Here is a 9,388-nt window from a genome sequence, read left to right on the forward strand (position 1 = left end):
GAGCACAGATAGCCCATTGTGTAGCTTTGTGCGTAATTACAAACAAACAAACTAACTAACTTCAAAACAACATAAGTACAAATTTAGTCACGCAAGCAACGAACATTTATTCATATTATCAATTTATACCACAGTAACTTAATATAACTAACTATTAGTATTTTGTGGGGATTGATAAAATCTTTGAAATAATTTGGTTTCAACGGTAAAATGTAGTTTATCTTAACATTTTGAAAGCGTAAGAATGACAAGTATTTTCGTATTTTTGGTAAGCCTTCAGTTTGCATCTATATAGTAAGTATGTACAGAAACTAGAAGAGACTCGAACAGAAACATTTGAATTACATTAAATGGATATTTTTATGACGTACTATTAAAATCACCCCGGAAAAAAACAACAACTTACACTTAGATAAAAACAATATATTATGTTTAACGCTTTAAGCTAATACGTTAATGAAACCACAATCTGTTAAGATAAATTAACAAAGTCCACTTGCAGAATAATTTAGGGAAACATCATTTTACTACACAAAATAACAAGTAAGCACTTAAATTTCATAAAACCTTTGCGCTGTTCAAAGACACTGCTAAATGTTACATAGTTACACTCATATTTCTATATTTACTACCTTGTTGTCTCATTTGCTTACTTAAGACAAGGCCACGTCTTCAAAACCCCCGTCCACTAAGGGCAAGAGCAAGCTACAAAAAGCATGCATGGTTACTTTAAACAAAAAGACACACTTTTTATATGAAATCAAGTTATATATTAACAGCATTTCTCATTACCTCCATACATTATATAGACACCATGCTGCTACATTTTGTTGTATAGAATATAATACCACAGGGAGCTCAGAGTAAACAACACCATCAACATGTTTCAATAACAAACAATTATCGGCCGAAAAATAAAACAATTAATTGATTACAATATTTAAATTCTAGATGCCAAATCAGGCTGGAAGAAATGCTATTTAGTGATGGTATTTTAAAGCCACAAAATTGTACTTTGCACACTCCTTTCCCTGTATTGAGATTTCTGCATATGAAAGTAAAATCATTTTTTAGCTAACAAGTAAAATAGGATCCTCCTGGTATTGAAAGCCTAATCTTTAAGTAATTAAATCATTGCTTATGTTAATATCAACTAGCAAGGTTTTTACGGTAGATTGCAAAAAAGACAAGTAAAATATTTGTTTAATGTGTATGAAAATTGGTAATAACAAGCATACTGCTATATTTATCTCTGGATAAATGTAGTATTTTTTTTTAAAGTAATAGCAGTTTAAGATAACTGAAAGGGTATAGAGGCAAATGAAGACTCACATATAAATTAGCATAATACTAAGCTACAGAAATAGCGTCTGCCTTTTCTTCATCAATGGTACTTTTTCGTTTTTCTTCATAAGTATTTTACTCTCTTTCAAAATATTCTTCGGTGAGATTACGAATGCAATTTGCATGCTTTGCGAAGCTGGAGTGTTGCCATGACAACTGCATTCCCATGACGATCACCCCACATATCTGGCAAATATGCTTAATAAATAAACCCTCTCAAAGGACAGAAGAAGAAACATGCTACATAATTTTCACTTTTTTTATGTTTAATACTTAGAGTAGAACCTTATACTACTCCTGAAAGTAATATTCAAAATGGAACAACGCTGGGGGAAATGATTGGCCAGATTCTGCCGAGCTCTGAATCTCCATAAAAGTAATGAAAAGACAAATTTCTAATAACACAATCACTGCTGACTGTGTGTACGTATGTATGTATGCATTCAAGTCAGGTCATTAAAGAATTTCAACGCTGTTTGACTGAATATTGAACGAAGATGGGAAAGTTTTATGAACTCTGAACCAGTTTCATTTTCCCTTAGGATGGAACTAAATATTTTAGTTCGAACAAGCCTTACGAAATCCTGCTTCTTGTTCCCAGTGGGATATGGCACGCTCATACTGCTGACTCGCACCAGCTTCGTTTGTATGCATACGTGTTCTTAAAATCAAATAATTCCATCATTTCTCTGCAACTCTCAAGGCAGTGCTCCGTTAGTTCACGGTATTTCCTTAGCATTCTCCGAGTACAGACAGTTTATAAATGGACGTGAAGAGTTGTTCCATACAAGAACTTACGGCAGTTCACGGGGGACATGGGCTTACTGTCGCTATTTCCTGTTTGACTTGTGAAGCTCCTTTAATCCCATCGTAGTTGTGGAAAAGTTTTGAGAAGCAAATTAAGATGTTCAGCTTGGAACACACTGGATTGCAGAATAGGCTGTGCACCCTAGGGTATAACTATGGTAATGGACCAAGCCTTAATAGCAAGCAGGAGCCCCGTGCCTTCTACACTGAACGTCAATGTAGAGTAAAAAAGGTGGGAGGTCTGGGAACACCGGGATACGGTTGGGTCATGTAGTTAGGCCAAGGGACACACTTTAATAATAGGGGCGGTCAATGTTAGAAGTAACCATAGTCTCTAGTGGCGGCTCAGTTTAATAAAGCTCTTTTTCTACGGATACAGATCCAACTCAGATCTCGCTGGTGAACTTCGTCAGTCCCGTGAGATCCTCCTAATGGTACACAGCAGGTGGAAAGAGGAGAGCTCAGTAATTACGCCAGCCGTTCTAACAATGTCCCGACCATGCATTCATTACTCGCCGCCCGCAGTTTGCAAGAAGACAGCGCCACTGGGAAGAGCTAGCTGCCAGTGTACTCGCATTACTATCAGTCTGATACCGGTGTAAACCTTGTGGTATATGCTCTTTAGAAAATAGGTTGGGTTTAGTGCAGCATCTTTATTAAGGACTAGTGAAATATGAAACTATTGCATTTTTTATGCCATAGATTAATAATATCTAATCGTGTAATAGAAATAACAAAATGCATCAATATTTTAAAACCATGGTACATTTTGACTATTTGCTGCCATTAATTTTACTGCAATATTTTCTTATTAGAGTTCTCTTTCTTACTTTCTTTATCTATATACATAAAGGATATTGGAAATTATGGAAGATGCCAATGGAACAGGCATAAAATGGAAATATTATGGGATTGCTACCGTCCTGATGAATGAAAGTGAACTGCATCAGAGTACGGTTACATGTTGATAGTTTATATTGTGATTGGCTGTCTTCTAACCACTCGGTTAGAAACTGCCACACCAGCATAATGCCTATAAAACTACAAACAGTCGTATTATTTCCAGCAGTAATGTGATTACTGCACTCTTGTGGCACGTGACAAGCACGTGTAGAAATTTTAAAAAATTGTGCCTTGTGAAGGCTATTCCATGAGAGAGTTTGAGACGAAAGTTCACATTTCAGTAGGAGTTGAAATTTTGAAGAGAATACGTTAAATGAGTATTGTTGTTAATAGAAGAAGTCGAATTATGAAATCCAAACTCATCAAAGTGTATGTTAAATAGTTCAGGGGATGCTTTTCACCTGACAGATGATAACTGAGTAGAGATCTTAGAAATAAAGTAACTGTAAGAACAGTTGTAGATGGAACTTTCGGTAAGATATTGATCAGCATAAGGTAGCCTCAAGGGATGTTGAACCACTGCTTAAGACATATGGGACAAAAACAAAATGCTGAAATGCACACCAGAAATTGGATAACTAGTTAGTATATTGGATGCCATTACTATTGATTTATTATATGTTATTATACCTTTACTATAAAAATTGTTTTGAATTAAATTATTAGCTTAAAATATGCATTTTCAAGAGTAACCTAAATTTTCAATGCTGTTTGAACCTCTTGAGATATTATTGAGATTGTAGCCGGAAATATTAACAGCTAGAGTACATAACTAATGAAACAATGCAACTCATCCTTATAAGTAAAACTGTAAAAGTGTAAGATAAGTATATTCAGTTAGCTATAATGATGGCCAGGTTGATTTTGAGTTTAGATCTAAGTACATAGCTTACTTTAATCTAAAATTATTATTATTAGTAACACCTATACTGAAGAATGCTGTGGAGGGAGTAATACAGGTGTGGACTGTACCTCAGCCAGTGGTGTTGGAGATCTATAAAAAATGACACTCTGACACAGGTACAAAAGGATTCATATGAATTGTGTTATTTCTTCAGAAATAATATATGTTGGACAAATAGATTCATCTTTCCTAGCATGTAGCAAACGTGGAAAGACAAACAAGTCAATGGATCTCTCACAACTATAGCTAACATGAATATTATTAAGGTTTCGCGGGTTTCTATCGAAACTGAGATCAGCAACCAAACGTCTTGGATGAACTATGAGGAGTTAACTGAGCATTAAAACAATGTTTCACAATCATACACTAATAAACTACGTAGCATAAAAAGTGTAGTACTTTTTAAAATCAACCACAAAATGTAAGTGCATTGCAAAATTTATTTGCCTTTCTTTTGTATTTTCTCTAATCGTAAACTGTAATGATAAATTGACCACTGAGGTGCAATGTCTCATTCTTTGTGACTTCTGCATAGGTGTCGCCTGTGTGTTAATTATTGCCAATATTGTATATGCATGTTTATATCTGTAGTATTAAAATTGTAAGCCAGGATAACTTACCATACAATTTATTTTCAAATCGAATAGCTTCATCTCGTTCAGACAATGCCATTTCATATCACAATCGAATATTAGTTTATTTAGTTATATTAACAACGCCTCTATAAGGTTCATATTTCATAAATATATAAATGAACAAGATAGTTTACACATACACGCACACACAGACAACTTTTACACTGTAGTATTGAAACCATAACTTCCTTTCTATATCTATATGTTACACTTCTAACTGTACCTATCTTTACCTAAGTGTTGTTGATGCACACAGAAGTATATGTAAACATGAGTTAACTGCCTGTTAAAATGTTTGGAAATAGGTGATGATATGAAAAGTGTGACATACTATATGCATGTGTTGTAAAGTAACCAAGTACACATCTGTGTTCACTTAATGGAGTGTTTCTTCTTCTTTCTTTTTTTGAGAAATTTAGCATAATCTTCACACAGAATAACAAAAGAAAAAGTTCTACACTAACACAGACAGCATGGTGAAGCTTAACTTTATCAATGGCAGATATTTTTTCACTTCAGTCATAAAGTTCTATGCATAAAATCTGAAAAGCGTAAGTAAGGTTTCACTGTGGTAAAAGGCAGAGGCGATGTATTAACTGTTCCAACAGAGGATAAGCTATTTAACTACTCTCCAGGAGAAGAACAACTTGATTATTTTGACATTATAAGAAACCGAACATGTCACTTCTATCTGTAAGGTCCTACATGTAGAGTAACGTCAAAAGTTATTTGACTAGTAGCCAGTTTTTTTCTTGGATATCTGGATGCACGTTCAACAAGATCACAAACATAGATTCACCTTTCAAATGAGTTAAAAGAACTGCAAGCTAACTGGAGCACCAACAAGTCATCACAAAGTCTCTAAAAATATCCAAAGTTCTCGAATGTCACAAGGAGGGTCATTAGCAATTGAGATGGAATGTGCTGTTGGGAGGAAGAGACATAATCTATCACCGCTTCCTCTACTAAAACAATAGTAACCACCATCTTCTCCCAAACTGTCACCAATCTACTCTCTGCAGCCAAACCTGCAGACCCGTCTCTGTCACCAATGTCCAAGGTTCTTCCACATACTGACCTGCAGACAATTATCCGACGTCAGATACACTGCAGTACCCTGGAAGTATGATGGATCAAATCCTGGAACTTACTTTAGTTACTGAAAAATAAAGAAAATAGCTATGAGGTTTGGAAGGTGAAAGGAAAGCTGGCCAAGAGAAAGGAAAGCCTTCATAAAACCCGAGACCTGATGTAAAGTATTTATAGAAATAGCAAATATATGAACATAGCCACAAAACAAAAATGTCTGTCATTGATCAGCTGCGGATAGACTAAGTGGGTGAGATGATTTTCATATAAGTATCTGTTTTTATGTATATGAATTGAATTAATGCATTTCTATCTTCATGGTATCAGATCAGAATTACCTGATGGTTGGTAACGTGTACATCAAAAGTATAAAACGTAAATTAAATGCTATCAATGTATAACACATATAAGAAGTTGTTTCTGTAATGTTAATAAGAGGGAACAAAATCTCTATACGCGTGTATGAATGCGAGTAAAGCCAGGTGGTCAGGTGGTAAGAGCGTTCACCCGTGTCAGTAATGTGTCATGCCCAGCATGATGCCTGAAGGTTTTTGTACTGAGGGGATAGTTTAAAATGAGGGCATAAGAACTTGATATTGTGTTCCATTTTGCCATATGTGGGGTGAAAGCTGGTGACAAGTACCTGTGTTATGTTTTATGACACTGGTGTGAATCTCAGGATTGGTCTGCTTTACTTTTTTTGGTATAAGTAAATATTGTCACCAATTTAGACTTAAACACTGTTTTTCTTATTGCTTTTGCCCCCACTAACACAACGGTAAATCTGCGGACTTATGACGCTAGAAACCGGGTTTCGATACCCATGTGGGCACAGCACAGACATCCCATTGTGTAGCTTTGTGCTTAACTACAAACAAACAAACCTATTGCCTCCTGTAAACATGCAGGTTTTATCTTTAACAGATTAACTTTATTTATTGACTCTCATACTATCTTAAACATATAGTCTTTCCTGGAACCATAGTTTAACACTCCATGTCTCCAGTTTCATTGGATTATGTACTTCATATCTCCAGATTTGGGGATTATTTTATTGTCTTCTTTTTATCGTTTTTTATATTATGTGCAATGGTTAGTTTGTGTTGTGTTAGGTTAACGTAGGATAGGTTTCAGAATGTTTAGAATAGTCTGGTCTGATTAGTTCTGACTGTGTTCGGTATAACCAGTTTAGTTGCTGTAATGGAATGATGTACTTTTAGATTTAAACTGTTCCTGTTTAGTTTCAGTGTTATCAGGGCAGAGTGAGAGGTAGTATTGTTAGTGGATAGATTAGTGTATTGATGTATTAACTTCTATGTAGAGAGGTTAGGGTAGGTAGTTAGTTGATTTAGCTAGTGTTATATGTTTAACACACACATATATGTTTGCTCTGTGCTGCAGGAGATTGAGAGTTAACTATATTACTCTGTTCACTTTCTCTATTGAGTTCTGTTATATGTTTTTTGTGTATGCATATAGATTATTTATGATTTATTGTTTTGAAATTAACTTTAAAGATTTATGATGTAAATCATACTACCATTATGATTGTTATATTTGAATATTATATGATTTTTTTTTGCATGATTTAATGTGGCTATATTTTGTTTTATTATGTTTATGTAGTTAGTTAGTTTTACATCTATACCTACTGTACCCGTTTTTAGTTTGTCACCATTCTGTGTTGTGAAATTGTTTTAAAGTGTTTTCTATCAGTTTCGTTGTTAGTCAGGCTTTGTTTCTATTTTTTCACAATTTTGGTATGTCCTTTTTTGGGGGGGGGATTATTTAATGTGTTTCAAGGGTTTAATACCCCCCAGTGGCACAGCGGTATGTATGCGGACTTATACCACTAAAAACCGGGTTTCAATATCCGTGGTGGGCATAGCATAGATAGCCATTTGTGTAGCTTTGTGCTTAATAACAAACCACCACAACAACAAAGGTTAGTGAGTCATGCGCATTCTGTCCTGCCATTATATTGTGACGTCACGTGCCGTAAGTTAACTATGAAGTTGTGTGTGCTTTTCATGCCCAAAATCTAGGTTTAGATTAGAGATCACAGGTTTGTGTTTTAAATTTTGATTAAAATAAAATCAATCTAGAGTGGAGTACCATCTCCCAATAAAGTATGTTTTTTTTTATTTCTTACCTGCATAACCTTAACTTCCTATAGTTCATATTTCATACATACGCATGTCTAGGTATTCAAAATTTTGGTTACACTGTAGGTCTGAGTTTATATACGGAAATTGTGGCCTGTTTGTTTAAATTAAAGCTTTCTTAGAACTGTAGTTTTATTGCATTGAAAATTTAGAACGCTGCTTCAAATATCCTGGGTGATCATATCAGCTTTAATGGCATTTCCCTTTAAATGTTTTTTCTGCAATTGGTTGCCTGGGGAAAGTAAAAAAAAAATATCACTGTTAGATTCTATCCATTAAGTTCCATTGGTCATATAAGGTAATTACTTTTTCTGATTGAATTTGAATATCTTCTGTCATTGTGAGTGGGGTAATGCGAGTCGTTGGTGAAAGTTTTTTGTTTTTGATTTGATCTTATCAATCGTTAAGTTCAGATTTTTAAATAATAGTTTTATTCTGCCCATGAAAATCCCCCTATCTTTATCAAGTAGAAGTCGAGTCCTGTTTAACCTTTTAATCTGCTTGCTACCTTCTACACTGCAATATGTCGTGAATTAATTTCTGTCGTCTGTACTGTGTGGCATTGTTACTCTGTGTGATAGTATAATAAATAAATTTGTTTTACATGTCAAATTTTATGTCTTGTACATCTTTGAATTTGATTTCACCATGAACGTCCTCATTTATCTTGCTGTTTCCTTCTAATCTTTGGTTATTCTGTTAGTGATATAATTAATAACAGTTAACACAAATGTATTATGTTATTAGGTAACACCTTACATTATATACAATATTTCATGCCACTTTCTAACACCTATCCAAGTTCAACATAACCAGCATTAACCAATGCATCATTACAGTAGGAAATAAATATCTATCTATAGTATAACTATCGTGGTTCTCTAAGAACTAGTCCTCAGTATATTTTATACGATTTTCTTTCCACATTTTTATGGAAGTTAGTCTTTCTCTTATCTGATAGTGTGTGAAGAAACACATCTCCTTATGCTCCTTTTCATGATTAATTCTATTTTTTTCTGCTCTTTATCAAAGTATAGCTCAGCCCTTTACTACTTTGCAAGAACTTCTGGGTGGAAGTAAATAAGAATATGTTTTAATAAGTCAATCACACTGCATCTGACACATACAGTGCCGACTGGGCCTTTTGTCTAATACCAGGGCTCATGAGGCAGGTTGAGATACGACAGATATAGTTTTACAGTTCTCCTCCTGGTACAGTATATAAGAAAATGCGTCCCTCATTTACTTACAGTTTATATTCTTTTTGTGAGGGTGCCCTGCATGGCCAGATGGTTAGGGCGCTCGACTCGCAATCTGAGAGTTGCGGGGTCGAATTCTCCTCCCACCAAAAGATGCTCGCCCTTTCAGGCCCGGGGGGGGTGCGTTATAATGTGACGGTCAATCCCACTATTCGTTGGTAAAAGAGTAGCCCAAGAGTTGGCGGTGGGTGGTGATGATTAGCTGCCTTCCCTCTAGTCTTTCATTGTTAAATTGGGACGGCTAGCGCAGATAGCCCTCGTGTAGCTTTGCGCGAAATTCAT

The sequence above is a fragment of the Limulus polyphemus genome, unplaced genomic scaffold (genome assembly GCF_000517525.1).
Source record: "Limulus polyphemus unplaced genomic scaffold, Limulus_polyphemus-2.1.2 Scaffold49, whole genome shotgun sequence".
In the NCBI taxonomy this organism is placed as follows: Eukaryota; Metazoa; Arthropoda; class Merostomata; order Xiphosura; family Limulidae; genus Limulus; species Limulus polyphemus.